Genomic DNA, 26,130 nt, shown 5'->3' on the forward strand with positions numbered 1-26,130 from the left:
TGCACTCTATGCCCTTGTTCATCCAACCATGACCATAAACTAGCTCCTCCTGACGGGACATTCTGTTTTAGGGTCCCCAAAAGTTTGTTAATTGTTTATTAATATAGTGTTCTCCTTCTTAACAACTCTATGTTTTTGAATTAAAAGGTGGACGAGAGAAAAATCTTGTATCAGATTGGCGGTAGCTCATGATGGGTAAATCAAAGAGAGCGAAAAAATTGCATAATATGTCCATTCAGGATCTTCATTGGAGGTAGTTCAACTAAATTATGTGTATGTTTGTATATATGAATTCATCAAAGTTCATTAAATATATGTTTGTATATATGTCTTTAGGTTAAAAAATTGATGAATATACTGATGAAGATCCTGAATGTTTATTTCAACCAATTCTCAAAATACCACTGTTTATTTCCACATGCTACTTTAAACGAAACATGACATTCACTGTGTTTTTTTAACATTGTGCTACTATGGTTAATCTTAATCAAGTAAATATGTAAAATAGAATTTCACTGGTAAGAAAACTCAATACCAAACTCTAGTAACTACACAAGAAACCAATTGCAGAAATAACATTTGGTAGTTCAGGAGATTTGATTTTTTTCTAAAAACTCAAAAATAAGCTTTAAACTTCTAGCTAGTAGAGAGTTTAATGAAAATTTGAACTTGGTTAGTAGAGTGTTCAATGAATTGTCAAGGCAACTTAAATGTCTCATAATTGTCAATTAACAGTGCTCTTCTTTACAACTTCTCATTTGAAGAATTCTTTTTGCTTGGTAACAGTTCAATGAATGAGGGTCTTGGGTGGTAATGATACAGTGTAACTCAAAGCCTTAAATTTGTATGAAAACGAACACCATATAAGATATATCTATTCTGACTTTTACGACGGTTGTCACGGTCGATAGTATGAAAACGGACACCATTACAAATATATCCTGAATATGTGTTCACTAAGCCACTAGGACCATTGGCTAATGACCACATCTCATTAGTTGCTTCGGGAGAAACTTGGCTCCGCAATTCATTCATCTACATGAAGAACATGTGTCATGTTACAAGCATGCACAATATTAACGTAATGTATGATTGATTGTAGGATATGAGAATACTAACTTACATGATCTTTGAACCATTTTGGGAATTCTTTCCGTTGTCTATTTTCGATGTCAAATGCACCGGATCTTTGTTGTAACAAGTTCTTGTGCTCCCTAGTTACAAGAAATGCAATTCAAAAATACTTACTAAGATAAAGACTAATCAATTTACAAAAAAAAGATTCTAAATACGTTTGAAGGATTCATACTCTACGTGTTTGTCCGCTTCAGTGCTATTGTGTAGGACAAACCAATGAGCCATCTCGCGTTCAACTATGGACACATCGGACGCCCTTGTCATTAGACCAAAGGGACGGACATTTTGAGTGAATACCGCCAATCCTGGGCCACGGTCACCCATGTCATAATTCCTTTCTGGGTGGTTAAACAATGTTTCAACTCCATCCAAATACATAGAACAAAATGTTGTACATTCTTTGGAAATGTAAGCCTCGGCAATAGAACCTTCGGGATGAGCTTTGTTGGCCACAAATCCTTTTAGACGACCAAGCAACCTAACGATCAAGCCGATGACAATGTTATACTGCAATCTTTATATCAGCAACAAAGCGTTAATTAAAATTTGACACTAACACGAGGGTTGAGTTAATACGTCTCAATTGGGTACATCCATCGATATTGCACCACGCCTCCAAGCATAGCCTCTCAAGGCAAGTGAATTGCCAAGTGGACCATGACATCAAAAAAAGCCGACAGGAAAATCATCTCAAGCTTACAAAGTATGAGTACGATTTGTTCATCCAATTTCTCCAAATCTAAACGCCTCAATGTCTTTGAACACAACTGTTGGAAGAAATTTCCCAACTCAAAAAGTGTCATCCCAATTTCCTTATTAAGGTAGCCACGCATCCCAATTGGAAGAAGTCGTTGTATAAGGACATAATTGTCATGACTTTTGAGGCTAGATAATTTTCCAGCTTGAGCGGTCACGCAATTGGAGATATTTGCTGCAGAGAACTAATAAATGTCAACTTCCTCCTTTACACCATCTCTCTCCTCCTGCGAATGAAAGGTTGAAGTCATTGCACCTCCAAAAGGGGCATCTTCTATCTTGTGGATTTCCAACCACATCATGTTTTCATCACAGTTCCTGGCAAAAATGAAAAACTGGGCTCATAAGCAAGTAAGAGAAGAAATAGGATAGAGTGAGAAGAACCTGGCTGCAAACCCACAAATCCAATACTACACATTCAACAATCTAGAAAGCAAGAAACACTTCAAAATGGGCGTGGTGTTCGTGTCCGACATGAATGAGACACCAACAGGCCATGGACACAGATGTCTACATGTCAGACATGTCACGTCACGTCAAGTTAAATTTTTTTTAAACCATTATTTTTTTAGGAACACTTCACGGATACGCGTATCCTATGTTTGAACAGACCTAGAACACTTTTGTAGAGACAAACTAATTCCGATATGAAGACACAACCTGCAGTTTTTTTGCAACTAAACAGTACGATAACTTTAATAATTTGTTGTTAACAAAAGTGATACCCAGAGTCTTAATATAGAAACCTCATTTTAACAAATAAAATGGTTAATTACACTTTTCCCCCTAGTTTGATAAAAAAAATTCACTTTAGTTCCTATAGTTTCAATTTGAACAATTTGTTCCATTCACTTTTAGTTTGGTTTCAATTTGATCCTTCCATCTAAATTTTTGTTAATTTTGTCTCTGTGTACAATTTAGAAAATTGACAAATGTCCCAAAATTCACTACTAAAAAAAATACTTTTTGCGACCGCTATAAACCGTCGCAAATAATAAAAAACAGTCGCAAAAGACTTTTTGCGACGGCCCATGCGACGGCAAATGGGGGTCGCGAATATGGGGGTGGCAAATACTTTTTGCAACGGCAAAGCAACGGTCGCAAATTATTTGCGACCACCTAAACTACTTATAGCGACCCCTATTTTGCCGTCGCAAAAAATAAAGAAAAATACTAACATGATCTTTGGCGACCATCTTGTTACCGTCGCAAAAAATTAAAAATAAAAATAAATAAATAAATAAACAAATTGTGAAACATTAAAGCCCTTTTACCTATCCAGCTGTTTATCAAACAAATTAGACAAATCAAACCCACAGCTAACCTCTCGATATTCTTCCTATTTTCTTCAAATATTAAAGCTTGAACAAAATAAAAACAAAAAATGTCACAATTAAACAATTACTTTTAATATGTGAAACTTTTTTTCATCATATTCCAGTTGGGGTAATATCTGTCAGAACACTTCCAGTATACAATACTACTAATAGAACTTATAAAAGGCGTGTCAATGAAGCACTAGCATTTCAAAGCCCAAATGATGAACTAAAGGTTTAAGATCTAACACGAGGCCTTTAAAGGACTGGGAACATCATTGTGAGAAGACATAAAAATGCAATCAAGTAAAGACAACCAAACATGCAGAACTAAGCTTCTTATGGAGCTCATCCAATTCCGATTGATAGCATGAGAAACCACATGTTTTAACAGCATTAAAATCCACAAGCAAAAATAAAGGTGAATAACCAGTAGCAACAATAATTCTTTGTTCTCACATGATAAAAAAATCTTATTCCAATCTCTAATCAGAGTAAGAGGGGAAGGGGAATGGAGGCAGGATAAGACAAATCATTGCTTACTTCTAATATCCATACTACCCTTGTTTTTTACCGGTCATACCTGCAACCACCTGCAAAGATGCAATCCGAATAATCAAATTAGTTAAAATTACCCGTGCACAAAATTCTTCCATTAGGTACATATATATTTGAAGTAGTACATAAAATGCCCGTAACGTAAAAAATCACTTTCGAAATGTTGAAATGCATAAAAAAAAACCTTAGGGGTAAAGTACATGGTTTTTATAGGGGAAGAATCCTAGTAATTTTTCTAGGCAAGACATCAAAAAGGAGCCCAAAACTCCAGTTATTAAGGTCTAGAGAAAGCAGCTGGGAAGCACTAGGGTCTACAAAAGGCAGCTATTGGAAGATGCCTAGTGATTTCAATAACATCCTAATCTCATCATACCAGCACCAAATATAATATAAGGCCCACCATTTGATAAGTCATACAGTTAATTAAATTACTAAGAAACATCAGATGGAAGGACTGGAATACTGGCATTGCAAAGTCAGTAATGCACTGGACATTCCTATATAGATTAGCTGTACTATGTCCTGACATGATGTAGGGTGAGTAGAAGACATAAGAAACATCAGATGGAAGGACTGGAATACTGGCATTGCAAAGTCAGTAGAAGACATAAGAAACTAATTGATGCACCTTCACTTTCTCATCTCGAATATGCTCAGGTGTAAGAGAAATAGGCTTCTCCATAGCAATGAGGCAAAGAATCTGCAGTTGGCAAGAATATATGTCTGTTACATCTTAAAAAAAAATGATAAACAAATTGGAGGGACTGTTGTGAATAAATTTATATATCTATCATTTTAATATTATCTACTCTAACTTGATTTCAAGTATTCATCCATAAATACATGCGAATTTTTACAAAAACTAGCTCCAAATCATACTGCATAACTCACTAGGACAGTCTAGCACTTCAATTGTTGCCATTCCAAAGTATATAGGCTTTTTCACACCACCATTTCCATGTTTAAAAGAAGAGATGACCACTTTTAAGTAGACAGAAGGGATAGACTAACATTTTGGCCCTAAATGGGTTATTTTTATATTTTTGTTTTTTCAAAAACAGTTTTTTGGAAGAAGTTCCCCAAACAAAGAGATGATGGTGTGGGCTACAAAGGGTACTTGCATAGCTTTCTCCTGTGATGAACAGATCCCTATGCATGTATTGGGGGAACTTGAGGAACCATCTTTGCAAGAACACAAGGTTATCCCTGGCTTCACAATTATTAAAATATGAACTTAGCTTTAGAAGAGAGAAAACTTAATTAATAACAACTCAGACAACAATAGAACTCAATTTTCTCTATCCACAAACATGTGTACTTTATAAATTAGCATGAATTCAAGTAATGTAACAGTTAACATTTTAGTGAAAGCTAAACTTGGATAGAATGTAGAAAACCCTTACTTATAAAGGAAAATGATTTGACTTATAAAACTAAGCATATAGTCTTTTTGCTGTTACTTCTAAACAAACACCTATGCTTATATCAGTAAATTGTGTCCTCTATATTAGATTAACAATGAAAATTTAAAGAATGGTGGCTTTGGCTATCTTGCTAAGAAAGAGGTTTTGGGTTCCATTCCCACTGTTTTTGAGACCACCCTAGGATTTATGTCGGGTAATTATTTAGCATGTGTGAGGTGAGGTTTACGAGCGTGTTTGGTGCAAATTTCAACAAGCTGAAACCTCTCCTCTTACTCCCAATAATAAGCTTGGCACATACTTCAAAAAAAATATAATATATATTATATAACCAACTCCATAAACTGCACCAAACAGCTCTTAAAATAAAATAAAATAAAATTAAAATTGAAAAAGAAAAAAAAAAAAAAGAAAACATACCATGATAAAACTCCGAACACGCCATGATAAAATAAAATTAAAAAAGAAAAAAGAAGAAGAAGTGAATTACAAGGATGAAACATACCAGTTTGTTGATCAGACACTGCCTCATAGGAGGAGGCATCAGTTGAATAAGAAAAACCCACTCCCACTGGGGTTTCCAAATACAACATGTTTGCTTCTGAAGAATCGCATATTAGAATAAAAACATCAATTTTTTATTTTTTTTTTCTACTTTTCCAAGCAGGATTACATAATTTTGATGTGAATCACACATACCTCTGTTCCAGCTATACTCATTTTTAACCAGAACCTGCCTATTTGGCCTAAAAGGTCCATTTTCAGAGAATGCCCCCACTCCCAATGAAGAACACCCAGGCCCTACAATAATACATATTTCAAAATTAAACACATTTAAAATTTAATTTTCTATGTTTATTATTTTATTTTTTAACCTGGTTGAGCTTTAAAATTCAAAGAAATATACAGAGAAATTGCAAACCTCCATTTAACCAGAGAACAAGAGGCTTTGAAAATGGATCAAATTCAGCCTCAACAAAATAGTAGAAGAGAGATTTTTGTTTCTTGTCATCCACAGTGACATAGCCTGAGAACTGTTGAAACCCCACAAAGGGTTGTCCAAGCAACCAAGCAATCTTGTCAGCCTCAGAGAATGGAAAGGACTCAACAACAACAACAACAACAACAAGACCACCCATCATTAAGAAACAAAGCTCAAGCACTAATAACACAGGCACTGCCATGGCTTTCCAAGTTACTGAATTCAAGACTTGGAGAGGAATGAAGAAGTGGCTTGTACAGAGAGCACTTTGAGTGAACAAAACTGTGGTGGAATGGAAGGGCTAATATTGCTGCTGCTAATATTGTACAGAGAGCACTTTGAGTGAACAAAACTGTGTTAGTTTATTCTTAGCCCTAAAAAAACTAAGGAAGGACAAACACCATATTGCACAAAAATTTTTAAGTTGAAGCACTCAGTTTGCTTTAAAAAATGAGCATCTTCTGCTCTGCCTTGCCCCCTTTGCCTTTCTGGTTAGCTAGGAATTCCAATATAGGAGGCTGTTTAAGAAGGATAGAGGTATATGTTGCTGGTTTCTTCTGAACATGGATGTGATCATACCTTTCTTTAGGATGATATTCTTTTATGACCTTATTCCTTTCTGGAGATTGAGTTCTAGATTTCTATCCAGGTTGAAATTCTAAATCTTCCTGTTGAACTTCTGAATCTTCCTACTTTGCCTTACCCTCTCCTTTGGCCATCCTTACTACTTGTCTTTTTTAGTATGCAAACTTAAATATTTATAGTTTTTCTACTTCATGAAGGCTATACAAATTGACCATAAGAAAAACACGGGAAGAAAAAAAAGAGTGCATCGAAAGAAAAAATTCATCCAGAATCATCCTCTATATAAGAAAACTCCTTTGACTAAGGAAGTATACAACCATATGACCCCCAAAATCTAGCAAAATAAAAGGCCTAACAATGCTTGCTCACAAAACTAATTTAATCACAATCAATCAATCCAATCATGCTAAAACTAATTTAAAATCCTACAACTCAGTTATAGATAGTGAGAAAACACGCATCGATTAGTTTGAAATGAAGGCATTGAGGTCGTTGTCTAACCTCAAATCAATGAAATAACTGTCAACATTAAGTCTCTCAGAAGTCCTTATACGCTAGCTGAGTTAGGTTTGGGCTTGACCTGTAATGACAGAAACGAGAGTTAAAAAAATATTAGATCTAGAATTTTTTCTTTCCTAAATAGAACATGTATGATTGATATTCAAAGCACATGTAGCAGCCATGAAATGAACAGCATATTCAACAATTTTGCAGAGAGAAGTAATTTGAACAATTCAAGCGATGAAGTGTTTCCAGTAAGGAGCTTCCAAATTACTCTCAACAAGTCCGGCAGAAGACCGTTAACTGAGTCAAAGAAAGGATGTGAAGACCTTTTTCCATCACAAATTTTCCACCAACTTTCTTACCCAAAAGTAAAAACCCCAATAACAGAGTGATCATTTTCAATAATTAAAGTAAAAAATCCCTAGTACAATACAATACAATACAAACAACAATAACACAACTCAAAATTCGAAATTCAACGAACGAATATTCCACCAAAATTCAGAGGCGGTCACCGAATAACCGCGGTCTCATACATGCATCAATGTCCCCTGTAAACACACCTCCTCAAGATCAACCAACACAAATCTCAAAAGAAACCCCTCAATTTCAAAATCTGCATAGTTTGATCACAAAAAAACAAAAAAATTACCACTAAAACTCACCTCTGTATGTCTAGGCTTCACCGGAAACCCCTGCTCCTGAATCTCTGCAGAAATGAGAGAGAAGGAAGAAATGAAGTCAGAAGGAAACGCAAACTTCTATGGGCGGAAACGAAAGAAAAGCTTACACAGCGATATAGCTAATGAAAGATTCAGCAGTGTTAGTTAACTCTCATCAAAGACCTCGTGCAAAACGAGTGAGAAAGAAAAATCCACGAAACATCAGTCAACAATCCCTCAGCTATTATTCCATCTTCTATTGATCTATAACACACTCAAAAATCCCCAAATTTGTCAAATTAAAATCAACAGTGACTCAATGCTTAACACAAAAATACACACGCACATACATATATATATATACACATTTCGAGAGTAGAGATTTGAAGCAAAATTGTAAACCAAAGAAATATGAGATTGTCGGAGTCGAAGAGTTCAAGATCTTGAGGAAGTTGAGGATGTCTACTTCGATTCTTGCTCGGACCTCAACAGAATAAATTCAATTTCAAACATTGATATTCACAACATATACATAATATATATAGAGGTACATATACATGTATAGTAGAGGTGCTAATTTGAGAAGATCAAAGGAGAGAGAGCACGAGATTGAGAGAAAGAGAGAAAGCGAGATTGAGGAAGAGAGAGAGAGAGAGGAGAGAGAGAGAGAGAGGAGAGAGATTTATACCAGTCGTATTACTGTGAGACCGATAGAGAGCGAGAGAAAGAGAACAATCGGTGTTTATGGAGGAGCTAGGGCAAGTATAAAGAAAAAGGGAAAATAAATAGAAGAAAATAAGGGGGTAAATTGATTATTTGCGACGGCTAATCAGATGGTCGCAAATTATATAGTAGCAAAAAGTCAGTTTTCTAGTAGTGATTGTTAATTTTTAATCTTCAATTTAGACAGAATGACCAAATTGAAACTAGACTTGAAGTGTATGGACCAAATTGTTCAAATTAAAATTATCGGGACTAATTAACCCCAAATAAAAACAGTATACTAATAACATAGAATAAAAATTTTAAAACCTAATTTTTTGCAGCTGCTTTGTACTTAAATAACTTAAAGGAGGGGAGATTAAATCACAAATGAAATGGACTGACTTGATCACTGAACTCTCTGGAGCAGTTTCTCCACCATAATCTTTTGCTAAACCCCACTCAACGACTCTGAATTCATAATTGCATTTGATATAAGGATGACTGTAGATGGAGCCTCAGCGTTCACCTACATTGATACAAAAATGCCGAGAAAATAAGAAAGCATCAGTACTAGAAAGTGATTTATTTTAAAAATAAGAATCCAAACTATATTTACAAATATTAAAATAGCAAGAATAAATTCTTCTCAAAGAGCTTTTGGCTCAGCCCGCATAGATGACATAAAGCCTAGAGAAAGTAAAGATCACAATACACAAAGGAAACGGGAGAAGAGAACATAATAATGATGATGATGATGATGATAGTCATTAAGGGATTGTTTTACTCATAAAATTTATGCAGTAACGTGGCACTCTCTCACTCGCTTTTTAAACTTGAAGTCAATCCAACTTTAAGCTTGACCAAACTAGATTGCAACAACCCTTTATCAACCATCCACTAAACCACCCATCATCAATCCTACCATGTACTTGACGACATAGGATCCGACCTTCTGCAACAGTCATTGGCCATATCAATAGTTGAAAAAATCAAGGGTTTCTCCCAATTAGATGGAGGGGTTCGTGAAGGGAAGGTGGTAGTGCGGAGCTGGTGAAGTAGAGGACTAGGGAGGGTGAGGGAGGCACTAGGGATGGCTCAGGCAGCTGGTGGTGGCAGGGTCGGCTGAGGGGTGGCTGGTAGTGAGGGAGTTTAATTTATTGATAGGGTTAAACCTGGGGTTATTTTTTAATTTCCACAAAAATAAAATAAAATAGTTTTGAAACAAGGAACCTCTTCAACCCAACTGCAATAAGGAAGCAACGCAAGTTTCATACCCAAACACGGCCATTTAAACCAACTGCTATCTCAAAGGAGAGCTTCTTCCCAAGACCTTCAAGAACCGGGCATGTTGGGGAGCTGAGCAGCCTAGAAGACAAAAAAACAGACATGTCAGCACAACTGAAAGAAAATCTCAATGCGTAGAATTCAAACAGAGTGGTTCTGTGTTAGAAATACTGAAATATCCATGTATTAAAGGAGAGGGAAAATCTCACATTCGGGCAAGGCCAGTTGATGATTCAAATGTGAAGCCATCTTTAAGGGGACCATACTCCGCTACTTTCCCAGTGGCTACAAAGCATGAATAGTTTTTCAGAAACTATAGGTCAATTGAGAATCTTAAATCGACCGAGAATTTTACAAGTAAAAAGAAGGCAACACATGGAAGCCATATATAGAATGGAGTTGGAAGTCCAGAATGAAAACCAGCCATCAGTGCATGACAACTCGGGATTCATGCCCGTGTTTGCCTTCACAACCCGAACATAGATCAAAGTACCTACCTGCAAGATAGAGGTTAAGCCAACTGAGATGCAATAATATTAAAAGAAAAAAATTACCGTTAAGTTCCAATTTTTAGGACAATTTTGCTGAACTACAATGGGTGCATATATTCAGCAGTTCCAAACCACATCCAATGGGAATCCCAGCCTGCCTTTGATTTACTCTTTTTCAGTTTTCACATTCTCAGTGTTGGTCTTAGCACTAAACAAACAATCTGTTGGTCAAATTCACTTTTCCTTAAGCAGGTTTTGCAATCCAATCATGGAACATGAACACAAGATTGAGATGGTCATAGTCATCGTAAGCATCTTCAGGTCATATAACCCAAGTTAACGAGAAAACAGCGGGGCATCAATCAATAATAAATAGAATAGCATAGTGCATTAGTCAAAACATTCTAAATGGTGAAACTTGCACCTCAAACTTGGGTATGTTTCTCCTTGTTCCTCCTTCAAATGAAAGTACATGAAGAAATGCCAATGCAGGCCCTTTTATATCCACAAGGAAGTTCTGAAATGAATAGAGCAAAGAATTGAGTCAAGAGTTCGCGTAGATTTTAAAGATACTAAAGTGAAAAATAAATTGGATACTAGTGATTTTTGTTTTTTAAAACAAACATGATAAGTGAAATATATTGCATCATCAAATATTCCTCTTCAAGGAGGTACATACAACCCAAAACAGGCAAATAGAGATACAAACATTACCAATATTTTAGAGCAATCATACATAAACTCAATAAGAGCACTAAGGATGTCAAAAAATAAACATGTGGTGCAAGAAACATGATGTCTAAACTCTATCATGTTTGGCAAGAACAGTGGCATGCATAACTCTGACACAAATACAAAAAGACCCTTTTTTACAAGTCCTTAAGAAAGGTCTTAAAAACGTAGCCATCCAAACACTATCCCCTCAAAAATCAAGTTTAACATTTTTGTTTTCAACAGAAAAGAAAATATGAAATTGATGCCAGAAGCAACTTCTACAGAGAGAAAAGAAGTTTCTAGCCATAAAAAATAGGAAAATATAACAGCAAGCATCAAGACTTATAGTATTCAGGTAAAATTTGAGGTTATATAGTGATTGAAGCTACACATGAGAACAAAATTAACTTTGATTTGACAAGAAAAAAAACCTTGTTCAATTAACTATATGACAAGGTTAATGCATTCTAACCAGAGATGTAGAAAGAATCCCCGATACTACCCCACTGTGAAGCACCCCACTGTGAAGCACGGACATGGACACCGACACGGGACACGACAATTTCCAAAAAATGGGGACACAGACTCAGCGGGAGACATGGCGACTTTATTTTTTTTAATATATTTTTATGTGTTATGTAGATTCATGTTACATTCATCCTAAATCAAAATTAACAAACACTAACATAGTAACATTAATTCAATAAATATAACCACTACATTTAAACAAATTAATAGATCATTCATTCACAAAAAAGTCATAATAAACGATAACAAGAACTGAGACGAAAAGGGAAAACATTCAACATCCAACAATATTCTTCACAAAAACACCAAATAAGAGAGGCAAAAAAAGAAGAAAAAAAAAAAGTCAACCCTGCTGCATCTCATGCCGTGTCCCGATATGGACACGCATATCCCCACCGTGTCCCCTACAAAGAAAATCATTAAATTAAAGGGACACGCCATCTGGCGTGTCCCGTACGTGTCCCCGGCGTGTCCTCGTGTCGAACACCCCCACGGCACCGATTTTGGAGTGTCCATGCTTCATAGCTACCCCATTAGATAAACTCTCAGACTTTGTGATCTACATAATTATTTGGATCACTCCCCACGACTACAATAGTTCTCATCAACAGTTTGCATGTTTTCAAGGATCCTCAACAAGTAAGATCTGTTCAAATGATCTCAAGTGATTTCTCAGTTTTTCTCCCTCTTGTAACAGAAAACACAAAATAATTGTTGCAGGGCTCGCAGGATAAGCCTCTTTCCGCTTCCATGGCAGCAGAGGTATAAACAGCCTATGTTTACTGACACCAGGTCTATTTGTTCATCTGATTAACTGAGAAAAGAACCCCTTGAGATGCTCAAGCTTTTAACAGTCACCCTAAAATGGGAATGACAAGTGAATAGAAAGGTAATCTAAATGCATCCTGCACCGAGTTATTAATAGTGAGAATATCCACACGCACATACACCCAAAAAAAAATGAGCTTTGTTGGCACACCAGACTTCCAAATAAATTCCCCTAGAAAAGAAGCCATATCCTCACCGATGATCAAAGAGTGCTCAGATTTAATCTTTTCCATTTCTTATACGTTCCCTTGCTCTCAATTTTCTATCCATCCCATTCAACTCGGTCAAAGAGGCCGAGGTCAGAGTCGGCCACAACCTCGGGGTCCATGAAATCAGATGCCCCCTGGGCCCCTCCCATCACTATAGAGGACAAGCCAGTCAGAGTTGGTGATAGCGCGACTGATCTTGAGGTCGGCGTTGCCCTCTCTACGGCTTTGCTCCTTCCAAATGATCTCAATCGTAACGCCGAGATAAGCGAGTATGAAAACTTCGCTTTGATGCTGCAGCATTCCGTTCAAGTAAGTTCCTTACACTTGGTATTTTTCTTTCTCTATTTTACTATACTTAAAGGACTTTTACTAACTTTTGTCCTGTCCATTTTCTTTCAGGCAATCTAGCACGCCCACTCCTTCTCAATGCAAGCTTTTGAAATGAGGAAGGAGTTGGCCGACAAGATCAGAGAGGTTGCTGGTTTGTAGAAAACCATCAAAAAGGCCGAGGCAAAAATGAAGACCTTGTCAGATTAGGCCGCCGCGGCCAAGAAGGATCAGGACAAGGCCGACGCTGTAGAGGCTATTGCCAAGGTCCTTACGGCCAAAAAGAAAGAGGCCGAGGCCAAGATGGTTGAGGCCCAAAAGGAGCTTCAACATGCCCTGGCCACAAAGGAGGCCGAGATCAAGGCCATTGATGAGAAGGCATATGCTGAGAGGGCGGTCGACGTCAAGGAGGACTACAAAAAGCAAATGAATCAGGCATGCAACAAGGGTTTTACCCTGGATTAGATGTCTACCCTCAAAAAGCTTGATGTCTCCAAGGACTCCCCCCTCAAGAATGCTAATGACCCTGCCATTCCCCCCTACTCCAAGCCAATCCGAAGACGATTTTGAGTCTGAGGAGGAAGCTTTGGTGAAAAAGAAAAAGGAAGCTGTTGGGGCCCAGTCCCCTACTCTAAATGAGCAAGTCGTGGACTTGTCTCAGGATGAGGAGGGTGGGGTCTCCAAAGATGCTACTCCTGATAAGGCAATATCGGACGCGCCTATTACCGACAAGAGCCTCGACCAAACTCTTCAAGAAATCAATACCGAGCTCGCGGCTGAGAAGGCCACCGAGATATCTTCTCAACTGTCTTCTGAACTCCAGACCCAACCAGCCAGAGACGCCGAAGAGCCTTAGCTTGATTTTTTTCTCCTTTTTTCTGCACCTTGTACTTTTTTCTTTCTTTTTAAAACAGTGTAAGCTTTAATTTGGCCGATATGCCACCTTTGCAATCTGAACAATTACTTTTTAATGTCAGGCCGAAGTGCCTTTTTGTATTTGAACTTCCTTATTTGAATGCAAGTATCAACATACACCTTAACTGTGCAATCTCCTCGAGGTATAACACCTCGGTTGCACCCACTAACGTTTCATCTCGGCTTTGGCCTAACGCTTTAAACCAACTTCTTTTAACATAACCTCGGTTTAACTTCAACTTGTAAATTTTTCGTAAAATTTCAACAAGTGTTAAACCAATCTTCCTTTAACTTCAACTTGTAAATTTTTCTTAAAATTTCAACAAGTGTTAAACCAATCTCCCTCTATCATAACCTCGGCTTAACTTCAACTTGTAAATTTTTTTTAAAATTTCAACAAGTGTTAAACCAATTTTTCAAGCATTATTTTCCAGCCCTCTGCCCCCTAATGTGAACCTAAGTTCCACTTAGGTTCTTATTAAGCCTAGGGCTTTGACCTTGTTGCAAAGGTCAGATTCAAACAAAGACCGAACGAGGTCAGCAACCTCAGCCTCTTTGTTAATCTGATTAACATGTACTTAGTTCCAATCTGAGTCTGATTCTGCCAATATGACAAGTCCAAGTTATCCCAACTTAGTTCAACTTTATTATATGCAAGTATAATTCTACTCTGCTATATAATAAGTCTAAGTCATTCGTCATGTTTCGCTTAGAAACATCGCCAATTTAGTTCAAGTCTATTATATGCAAGTAAAAGTTCTACTCTGCCATATAATAAGTCTAAGTTATTCATCATGTTTCGCTTAGAAACATCGTCCAGTATATGGTTAATCACATTACACAAGTTTAAAGATCAAGCTAAAACTTTATTACTTCTGCTTATAACAAAAGAAAAAGAAAACTTAGAAAACAAGAAAATCTAGTGATAGAAAAATTTCAGATTGCAAGTATTCCAGAGTCTTGGCAATTCTTTGCCTTCACAGTCCTCAAGCCAATATGCCCTATTGCCAAAGACCGAGATGATTCTATAGGGTCCCTCCCAATTCGGGCCAAGCTTGCCCTCTTTGGGATCCTTCTTGTTGTCGACGACCTTTCTCAGGACGAGGTCACCAACTTGGAACTCTCGCGAGTTCACCTTCTTATTATAAGCCCTGGCAAGTTGCTGCTGGTATGCCCCTAGTTGAATTGCTGCTTTCTCCCTTCTTTCTTCTAGCAGATCCAGATCTCGAGCCATAAATATATCATTTGTTCCATTCTCCACTCCCTGGGTTATGATCCCTGGGATGCCGACCTCCAGAGGAATGACTGCTTCTGTGCCATAAGCCATGGCAAATAGGGATTTCCTAGTCGATCTTCTCGGCGTAGTCCAATATGCCCAGAGTACACTGAGCAATTCATCCACCCACTTTCCCTTTGCTGCTTGTAGCCTCTTCTTAATCCCATCCAAGATAACTTTGTTGGATGCTTCTGCTTGTCCATTACTTTGAGGAAAACTTGGGGTGAAAAAATAATTCTTGATTTTGAACTTTGTACAGAAGCTCTTAAATAGCTTACTATCAAACTGTGTGCCATTATCAGCTATTATTACTCTTGGGATTCCAAATCTGGTGATAATGTTCTTCCATATGAAGTTCTTTACATCAACGTCCCGAATCTTGGCAAGAGGTTCAGCTTCTACCCACTTGGTGAAGTAACCTGTTGCTACCAGCAGGCACTTCATTTGTCTAGTTGTTTTAGGTAGTTTTTCAATAAGATCCATACCCCATTGGGCAAATGGCCAAGGGCTGGACACCGGGTTCAAGTTTGCTGCTGGTTGATGTATTAACGGTGCAAACCTCTGGCACTTCTCACACTTCTTGACATAGGCTTCGGCATCTTTCTGCATGTAGGGCCACCAGTACCCTTGAGTAATGGCCTTGTGAGCAAGTGACTTGTCCTCAGCGTGGCTTCCACATACTCCTTCATGTATTTCGTATAGAAAGTCTTCAACCTGTGCAAGATGCACACACTTTAGAAGGGGTCCAGTAAAAGATCTTCTGTAGTGATGTCCTTCTGCGGTCAAACTGAATCTTGCCGACTTCAATCTGATCTTGTGCGCTTCTTTCTGGTCATCTGGCAGCTTCTCATCTCTAAGGAATACTATTATTGCATCCATCCAACTTGGTCCCATCTCCACACACATTGCTTCACGCTCTGTGTTCAGTGGTTATACGCTTAGACCTGACAAGTAGTCAACCATTATCGTTCTTGCCTCTCCGGACTTCATTGCACTAGCCAGGTTGGCCAGAGCATTGACATGGCTGTTGTCATCTTGGCTTACCTGCTGTAGTCGGTAATTTTGAAATAAGGCTACCAGTCTGCCCACTTCCTTTACATAAACCAACATCCTTTCATCTCGGGCTGCATATTCGCCTGTTGTCTGGTTGACTATAAGTTGGGAGTCACAGAAGATTATTACCTTGTCGGTTTCCATGGCTGCTGCCAGCTTTAACCCTGTGATTAGTGCTTCATATTCTGCTTCATTGTTTGAGGCCTTAAACCCCAAACGAATAGATTGTTCCAGTATCTACCCATCTGGCGATACTAGTACTACTCCTGCCCCTGCTCCTTGTCGGTTTGAACTCCCATCAACATATAACCGGAAGGAGTCGTTGATGTAAATGCTGCAAGGCCTGAGTTTCTCTTTGTTCCTTTGTTCTGTTGTCCCCTGCTTGGTTTTTTCTTGCTCATTTGGACTTTGTATACCTCGGCTTAACGGAGCCTGATGTATGACGGCGTCTGGTGTGAGCTCGACTATGAAGTCGGCTAAGACTTGGCCTTTGATTGCTGTCCTGGGTCTGAATTCCAGGTCATATTGGCCCAAGGCCACTGCCCATCTGGCTATTCTGCCTGTCATATCTCCTTGCTGCAACAGGGACCTTAAAGGATGTTCAGTTAACACTACAATTTTGTGGGCTTGAAAGTAATGATTCAGTTTCTTGGAAGCCATTATTAAGGCCAGTGTTAACTTCTCCAATGGTAAGTATCTGGTCTCTGCGTCTGCCAGGGTTTTACTCACGTAATAAACTGCCCTTTGCTCTCATTTTTCTTCTCTGACTACTACTGCACTTACTGCGTGCTCTGAAACTGCCAAGTATAAGAACAGCTCCTCTCCAGGTACTGGATTTGAGAGAACTGGAGCTGTGGTTAAATACTTCTTTAAGTCGGCCAAGACGGCTTCACATTCTTCGGTCCATAAGAAGTCTGTGGCTTTCTTTACTAAGCTGAAGAAAGGCTTACACTTATCAAAACTTCTGCTTATGAATCTGTTCAAGGCTGCAGCCCGTCCAATCAACATCTGTACTTGTTTTGCCGATGTTGGGCTCTTCAGTTCTAAGATAGCCTTGATCTGATCTGGGTTTGCCTCAATGCCTCTTCTGGTTACCAAATATCCTAAGAACTTACCAGACCCAACTCCAAATGCACACTTCGTTGCATTGAGTCGGGGCCGATATGTTTTAAGGATGTCAAAGACTGCCTTTAAGTCTTCCAGATGATCATTAGGCTCCTTGGTCTTCACGACCATGTCATCTATGTATACCTCTACTGTTCTGCCAATTAGATGTCTGAACATCTTGGTTACCAATCTCTGGTAAGTTGCTCCTGCATTTTTCAATCCAAAAGGCATTACCCTATAGCAGTATAGCCCTTTTGGGGTGATGAATGCAGTCTTTTTCTCATCTGGAGGGTACATAGCTATCTGATGGTACCCCCTATAGGCATCTAGGAAGCTCATCCTTCTATGCCCTGAAATGACATCCACCAATTGATCAATCTTGGGTAATGGGAAACTGTCTTTGGGACAAGCTTTGTTTAGGCTGGTGAAATCCACGCAGACCCTCCACTTACCATTCTTTTTCTTTACAACCACTGTGTTTGATAGCCATGTCAGGTAATTTATCTCTCGAATGGCTCTAGCCTCTAGAAGTCTATCCACCTCCTCTTCTACTGTCTCCACATGCATTAGTGTTGGCCTCCTTGCTCGCTGGATGTAACATGCCCGGGGGGTACCCGCGCGCGTTAAACAGTTCGGAATCCCGAGATCTCTTTGATTTTGTCTCACGAGTGCAATGTAAATCGTAGATGAGAGTCCAGATTTGACAAATTTTATTGAAAATCCATTTTATTGCAATTTTGTCCAAAAATAGACTGCGTCATCAGATCTTAGAGTTGCCACCTAATATTTTGGAAAATTAGGAAACCCATGACTCGGTGCCAAGGCCACTGTTCGTCTTAACCAAGGATGCTTGGCTCGGAACCTTAGGTATGAGAGGGGAAGGTCAATAATGAGCACCCCTACTCACCTGATCAAAAGATCGGCCTCTACTAAACCATGATATGACTTTTTTATTTTCTTTATATGTTCATGTTCTGATTATTGAATAAATCCTAAAATTTACTATGTGAAGCATATAAGTATAAACTAGTTTGCTTAAATTGGAACACTTCAATTTCATGTTTGTTTTTCGAAAAGGGTTTGAATTTGCCACTTGACAAAGCGGATTTAAAATTTGTGAATTTGCCACTGCAAAGTGGGCTTAAAACATACATTTATTGAATCATTCCAATTCAAGTAACAAGCCTTCATCCACAGACATTCATACAGTTTATCATTTAAGCAATTAGTCTCATGATAGGATGCTAAACATAATAAGAAAATCACACACAAATGGGATGCTAAAGCATAAAAACTCACAGATTTACCGACGTCCCTCGAACAGTTACAAAACAAAGTTAGTAAAATATGCATGATCTTATATACAGAATCCTAATGCAAGTCACTCATGAGATGCAACTAAAGATTTGACTTCTAAGATATGGCATATGAATTATCTCAAGAACATGAGGTAGAGCATAGAATCACAGAAGAATTGATTAAATCCACACACGTAAATTTAGCTGAATCTTAATGCATGAGACATGAATGTAAAGCATAAATATGCATGGCATGCCAAATATATACATATGTACAGGTACGGAAAACGAGTAAAGAATTGGAGAGAAAGAAACGGGATGAAGAGTTATTACAACACCTTAAATATTACAGATCCAAAAAAAATGAATAAAATAAAATTCTCACAAACCCTCAAAATAAAAATAAAATAAAAGCTTCATATACTTCGGCGACTACGACCATGAACTCTGTCGCCTTTACTGTTGCATGAGTATAGACCATTCTTTGGAACTGAAAGTTGCATCCAAGACCACAAGCTCGGTTCTGCCATAGGCATTGACGTCGAGACCAGTTGTGAGAAGATCAGCAATGTCTTTCCTCAGAAACTTCTCCATTGCGTTTCTCTTCCTGTTTATCATACCGATTCGAGTCTTCGTGAGCTTGATTGCAGACTTGCATTTTGAGTAGAAGTTGCTCTTCAATAACTCATCAAACATGTTGATCTTTTGCACTCAATCTCTCTAAAAATCTTCTTGGTCACCTTTTCTCTTTCCTTCTCCTCTCACTCTCTCTAAAATAATTCACTCATCCCCCATGACATGAACCACACCTTCCTCACCACCTTTTCCCTCTCTAGACACCCACCCCTCATATCATAACTTCCTCCCCGTTTTATCTGTGTGTGTATGTGTCATGCATGTGTGTGACTCTTCTCTACCCGAGAGACAGAGAGAGAGTGGACTCGAAGTGTGTCTTTGTTGTTTTAGAGAGAGAGACCGTGGGTTTGGTCTCACCAAAAATCAGAAATATAGAGAGAGAGAGAAGAGGCAAAGAGATAGAGAAGTTCATGTATGGCTCCAAAGAAGAATTTCGGGGTGAGAGAGAGTGGAGGCCGAGAGAGTGAGAGAGATAGAGCGAGCCCCCCCTGTTTTATTTTCTCTTTTCTTCTTTATTCTCCTCAAGAGAGAGAGAGATTGTGAGGTCCCCCTCTCTCCCGTCTGTACTGTCTTCTCCCCCTGTATCAACCGTGTGTCTGTGTATGTGCTAGCCGTGGGGGTCATCAGTGCATGTGGATGTAAAGGTGTGTATCTTCATCTCCCTTGAGTGGTGTTGGGTCTCCTCTTTTAGAGAGAGAGAGTGTGATTCTGGAGGGTGCGTTCGAGAGAAGGGTGGGTGATGTGTGTGAGCGATTAGAGGAGGAGTGAAGGTCGAGAGAGAGACGTTGGCTGGTGGGTTTGATGAGCCGTTGGTGTCCCGGTGGTGGTCAGTGGACGCGGAGATTAGCCTCTATGGTATATGCATGTGCATGCCGAGGCTGGAGAGTGAGAGAGAAGATGCATGTGTCTCTCTGTGTGTGTTCATCCGTATGTGTATCTCATGCATGTGTGTGCTCCTCCCCTAAAACAATGCTGTCATCTCCCTCTCCTCTCACCCGAGGGAGCGAGAGAGCCCGTGCCTGTGTGTCTTGGGTCTCTCTATCAGTCTTGAAGCTCTAGTGTGTGTATGGAAGGAGAGAGAGATCACCGTGTGTGTGATCGGGTGGTCTGTGTATCTGCATCCCCTTCCCCCTCTCCTGTCTGTGCTCCGTTCTCTTCTCTCTGTTGAGTGTCTCCCTCGTGTATGTGTCTGTCGTGCCCCCCTCCCCGTTGGTTTTGGTGTGTCTTTACATTTTTTGAGAGAGAGAGAGAGAGAGAGGAATGGGTGCCTCTAGAGAGAGAAAAGTTGGTGGTGTCTGTCTTCTGGTGTGTTGGGTCTGTGTCGTGAAAGAGAGGAATGTTAGAGAGAGAAGAGAGAGATCCCCCCTGGGTGTTGTGTGTCAATCTCTTTTTTTAGTGAGTGAAACATGGGTGTGTCATGCCGTGTGGATGATGTCTGTGTGCATGCGTAGTGTGTGGGTGATGAACAAGGATCCTCTAGAGTGATTTTTCTCTAAAGTTTTCTAAAGTGTTACATTGTGTGGTTAAGATTTACTAGCAAGTCACATCAATTTTTTTGATGTGACTTGTCAATAAATCTCAACCACACAATGTAGTACTCTAGAAAACTTTAGGAAAATTTCACTCTAGAGGATCCTTGGTGGTGGGTGATGAGTGTGTTACCTACCTCTCCGCTCACTCCACCTTTCTGTTTTAAAAATGAGAAAAATAAAGGATCATGAAAAACTTTTATAAAAATATTATGATTTTTAAATTACTTTAATTAGTATGTGATATTTTATTTTAAATATAATTTAAAAATTATAAATTTTTTATAATTATTTTCATAAATTTTTTTTTATAATACCTAACCTTGCTCTCTAAAAATACTCCACCAAAACAACACATAATTATCTTGGCCATACACCATGTTCACCACGACCTTTCCTTTCGTTTTTTCATTTTTTTTATATTATCATCATCTCACCCACAACATTCTGACCATATTTTCTTTTCTTTTCTTTTCTTTTTTGTTTTTTTATTTTTATTATTTTTTTATTTATCAAATATCACATGCCAATTTTTATAAACACACCTAAAAAGTTTGTACAAACACACAAAATTATATAAAATTATAAAAGATTACAAATTCATAAAATAATAATAAAAATATTTTAATTTGGCCAAAATAGGTGAGGTTTGGAATTAAAATTTCAATTTGATTTTTCTGGTGAGGGTGGTCAAAATAAAGTGCCCAAGTCTTAGGGCCAGTCAAAATGGGGTGTCTACAGTTACCCCTCTTTGACAGAGCTCGAAGTCATTTCATGACGTGAGTGAATGTCAAAGCCCGAAGATGACCCTTTTTGACAAGGCCGTAAGACTTGGGCAATCAAACAAGATGCAATGCATGTAGTTGAACCCAAAGATTGCCTACGTATCCTTTTGCAAGGAATCAAACCAATGTAGTTCAGGGGCAAAATGTAAATAATATGAAGGAAGATTTTGAAAATTGGACTTACACGCTACGCGAAGCCGATTTGTAATTGGACTTATACGCTTATGCGAAGCCGGTTTGAAAATTGGACTTGTACGCTATGCGAAGCCGGTTTGAAATTACACTTATAAGCTATGCAAAGCCGGTTTGAAAATTAGACTCGCTATGCGAAGCCGGTTTGTAATTGAACTTATACGCTATGTTATGCCGGTTTGAAAATTGAACTTATACGCTATGCGAAACCGGTTTGAAATTGGACTTATTTTCAAAATTATTTTTGAGTATCTTATGATATATCATGCCTTTAGTTGAGTATTTGCATCTCTTTTACAGAGAGAGTCGGTATTTTGACTAGAAATCATTGTTGGACAATTTTTATTGTATTTAAAAAAATAAATTCTGTTTTATACTTAACAACAAACGGAATATAGAAGAAATAAAGGAAATGAGAGAGATTGTTTGATTACAAAAATCAAACCAGACTATAAAATAAATAAATAAATAAAACAGATTTTATTTTGTTACAAAAATAAAATCAAAATATGATATAAATAAATAATAAAATAAAAAATAAATTAATTACTAACCTTATGTATTTATTGAGCAAAATTTTGATCAAGTCCAGTGTTTAACACCGTATCCTTAAGACAGATTCGTCCTCTCCACGGTCTTTTCAGATTATGGACGTCTATCTCCTAGGATAAAATGATTAACAACAAATAATTGCAGCACTACAAATTATTCGCACAACGAACACATACACTCTTTCTCACAGAAAATTAATGCAGCAAAATACAGAGATGAATGGCAGCAAAGAAGAATGAAAATTAGAGTAAAAATCCAAATGAGAGACTGTCTTTATATAAAAAAATCCGTAGCTGTATGGTTGGAATTAAACAGGTGCAAAACCTGTTTGAACATGTATTCTAGCTATTCGGTTTGAATGAACATGTATGGAACTTATTGGGTTTAAATTTCCAACAGATATGAATCTGTTTTGTTTAAATTCAAACAGATATACATCTGTTCGAGTGGCGAAAAATTGGAGCCAATTTTGAAATTAATTTTCAAAATTCAAATTCCAAAAAATTAGATTTTAATTTTAGAAAAATAAAATTCAAATATTTTTTGCCTAAAAAATAAGTAGTATTGGGCCGAACAAGCCCAGTCCAACCCAACCTCACACCACGTACTCACGAGGAGTTTAATTTACCTTTCCCTTCTACAAACTTGGGGTGCCATTTGGGGCCCTCCCCAAGTTGCAATCCCAAGCTTTATAAACCCATAAAATTTTTCCCACCAAACCACTGTGGGACAAACATTTATTCAAACCTTAAGGAATTTTCACCAAAAACTCCATTTCCATAGAGCTCACTTTGGCTTTAATTCTCTATTCACCTGATAATAGTTTTGAGCAACTAAATATATTATGTGAATCACAACGCGACATAGAACGCGTTACCACTTAGACCCGTCAAATTTGACACATGAGTCCCACTTAAAAATTAGATCATAGTTGAGGAAAATTTTTCTAAAACTTCCCAAACCCATTTCTAACAATCATGACATCTTAATTTCTATTATTGTGTTTCTTATGCACTAATTATGCTCATTTGTAGTCAGAGAGGTTCTTAGAAATCATGATACCTGTACGGGAAAGAAATAAACCTTCTCGTATAATCCTGTTGACCAAGTTCGTGCTCCTCCGTACGACGTCGCTTTACTCCCTGAAAACACAAACGTGAGCTAGCCGGCGGGTGTGTGCCGGATACCTCTCCGATGCCTAAGTCAGCAAAATAGACAAATAGACAAAAGCTCTGTGTATTCGAGAATCAAAGTTGTGTTACCTCTCCGAAGGTGATGTTGTGAGCTTTTATAGGTTCTGCGTGGTACAATCCTAGTAGGACTTTTACTCCTCCATGTAGAGTCCTCCTTAGATTCACACTCCTGAAAGATAATGCTTATCCTTCAACATCCCCCTCACTGCTTAAACCAAGTGAAATGGTTTTTCTATGGTCGGACTCCAATATGACCGAGCTAAGCATAAGCTATGCTAAGCCGCAGATCAGACCGGGATAACTCTACCTCGGTTCCTCCTGTACAAACCATAGCATAATTGGACCGAGCTAACAATTAGCATGGTTCCGACCGATCTAATACCACAGCGCCATGACCGGTATAACTTCTAGTATGGTGACCGAGCTAACCGTAGCTTTTTGGGACCAGAGTAACTTCAAGTCTCTCGCGGACCGGAGTAACTTTACACCTCTCTTGGGCCGGAGTAACTTTATACCTTCCTTGGCCCGGAGTAACTTCAGGGCCTTTTCACTCAGCTCTTTGTACTGTGGAACAAAACGGCCCATTACCCAACTCGGCCCAATTTTCATATAAATTGCCCTCTCAATTGCCCCTTAATTCCATCTGCATAGCATGATAGGGATTACCTGTTCATCAACCGGGCTAACAATTTTAGCTTGTCGACCGAGCTAAATTCACATCGGGCTCTAGCTGTCCGGTCAAAACGTCTCTTCAATCACAGCAACTGAATCGCTTCTCATTCCAATGGACACGTGGCAGACTCTTATTGGCCCAGCACAGCTGTCACGCCGTTCTTCGTACCTCACAACTTTTGAACAGTCCCGCCAAAAAAAGTAGCAACCCCTTTTTTCCCGAATCTCTTCCTACCCTACTCATCTTTTCTTCCTCTTGTTCTCTCTTTGCCTGCGTCTCCATCGTTTTGTATCCGTGAAGCTTGCGTTTGTGGCTGTTTTCTACTTCCCTTTCTTTTCTCTTACCTTGGTGAGTAACACAAATCTGTTCTATTTTTTAGGTTTTCGCACTTTTTTAGTCCATAACACTTGTTTTATGTGTTCTTGCAACACATTTTGTACTTCCATTTTCTGCCTTGTCTTGCATATTCTGCAAAAACTTAGTAATAGAACTCCTCTAATTCAAGAAATAACATGAAAAACACTAGTTTTGATCCAAAATCACAATATAACCGAACTAGGAAGTTGTTTGTAGTGGATGTCAGTCTAGCCGGACCAACCAACCAAACTAACTCTTTTATGTTACACCATTAGTCTCAATAAGCCAAAGTACCCTACCCTTCCTAACCGAGCTAATGAACCGGACTAGGGCTGCGCAATAGTAGACTTTAAGGTTTTAATCTCGACTGAGCTATATTCTGGGGCTAAACCAGCCTTCCTAGTTCAGTTCGAACTAAGAACGCTGCCCCTAGAGGCTTCACCAGGCTAACAAAACCTTTGCACAAAACCAAGATCACAAATCCCTGGCACAAACCGAGATACCAAATCACTTGCTCATTCCGTGATAACAAATCCCTAGTGCAAACTGAGATAACGAAACCCTTGCTCAAACCGAGCTACAATACGTAGTATTTCACATAGCCGAGCTAAGACTTGATATATCTTGCCTTTATTTTCTTTTAGCACGGTCCCCCGGTCTGTGCTTAACACCTTGTTTTTTCACTTTGCAGACTTAGGTTGCCTAGGCACCCCTTTGAGTGCTCAACCGAGCTACACAGCACAAATCCTCAACCGAGCTAGCACTCGATTGTAATTTATTCATAACTTCATAGAGAATGGGTAAATATAGGTTCTTAGTAGACACACCTGGTGGATTGGCCGAATTCCGAAAGGAGTATAACATCCCTGACGACGTTCATCTTACCTTAGCCAAACAAAATATCACACCCTGGGGAAACCAAGGTTTCGTACCTTTTACCCTCCTCTCCATCATAGAGACCGGACTAAGATTCCCTGTACAGCCTTTGCTTTGCGAATTCCTCAGGCAGACTAGGATATGCCTAACCCAGCTTTTGACCAACTCATACCGTATAATAAATGGTATAGCCGAGCTAAACCGCCGGGCTGGCATTAACCTCGGTTTAGCCGAACTGTTCCACCAATACTCCATAGGATCAAAAGAAGATGGCTGGGTCTATTATCTAAGAATACGCCGCTGCCGAGAGAAAATAATAAAAGATACACCGGACAAAGACCAGAATGATAATGATTTTTCTGGGTATCTGGGAATTTTGAAGACCACCAAGCCCAGATCCCAGGTGACCGAATAAACTGGAAAAAAGGAACCCCTGGTATAACTCCCTCGGCTCTTTTGCATGCTTCTCTTTATTCTGGTTTCCTACTTCTCAACCAAACTAACAGCTGCCTTCTTTATACAGATTCAGCCCATCTTAAGTCGCTGTACAGCTACCCCAATCTAGGCACACTTCGCGCCGCACTACGGTACCCAGAGAGAAGTTGGGCCAAACTACTGAATTTTGAGCCGACCTACCGATATAGCAGCCGACGCAAAGCCAAAGTAACTGACTTTTTGTTA

The 26,130-nt window shown here is 38.7% G+C and overlaps 1 pseudogene across 1 annotated transcript in view; it reads right to left on the minus strand.

Annotated features, from left to right (window-relative positions):
* Nucleotides 1-8,982: 8,982 nt before the first annotated feature.
* LOC114268980 (uncharacterized) overlaps nt 8,983-26,130 on the minus strand; it is a 40,037-nt pseudogene continuing 22,889 nt past the window's right edge. The window contains exons 3-7 of the transcript XR_014329915.1: nt 10,826-10,917; nt 10,335-10,407; nt 10,120-10,195; nt 9,901-9,991; nt 8,983-9,152 (exon numbers count right to left, since the gene is read on the minus strand). The product of XR_014329915.1 is annotated as an uncharacterized LOC114268980 (transcript). The remainder of the gene's footprint in view (nt 9,153-9,900; nt 9,992-10,119; nt 10,196-10,334; nt 10,408-10,825; nt 10,918-26,130) is intronic.

Source organism: Camellia sinensis, chromosome 5, assembly GCF_055761805.1.
Source record: "Camellia sinensis isolate YWXY chromosome 5, ASM5576180v1, whole genome shotgun sequence".
Lineage (NCBI taxonomy): Eukaryota > Viridiplantae > Streptophyta > Magnoliopsida > Ericales > Theaceae > Camellia > Camellia sinensis.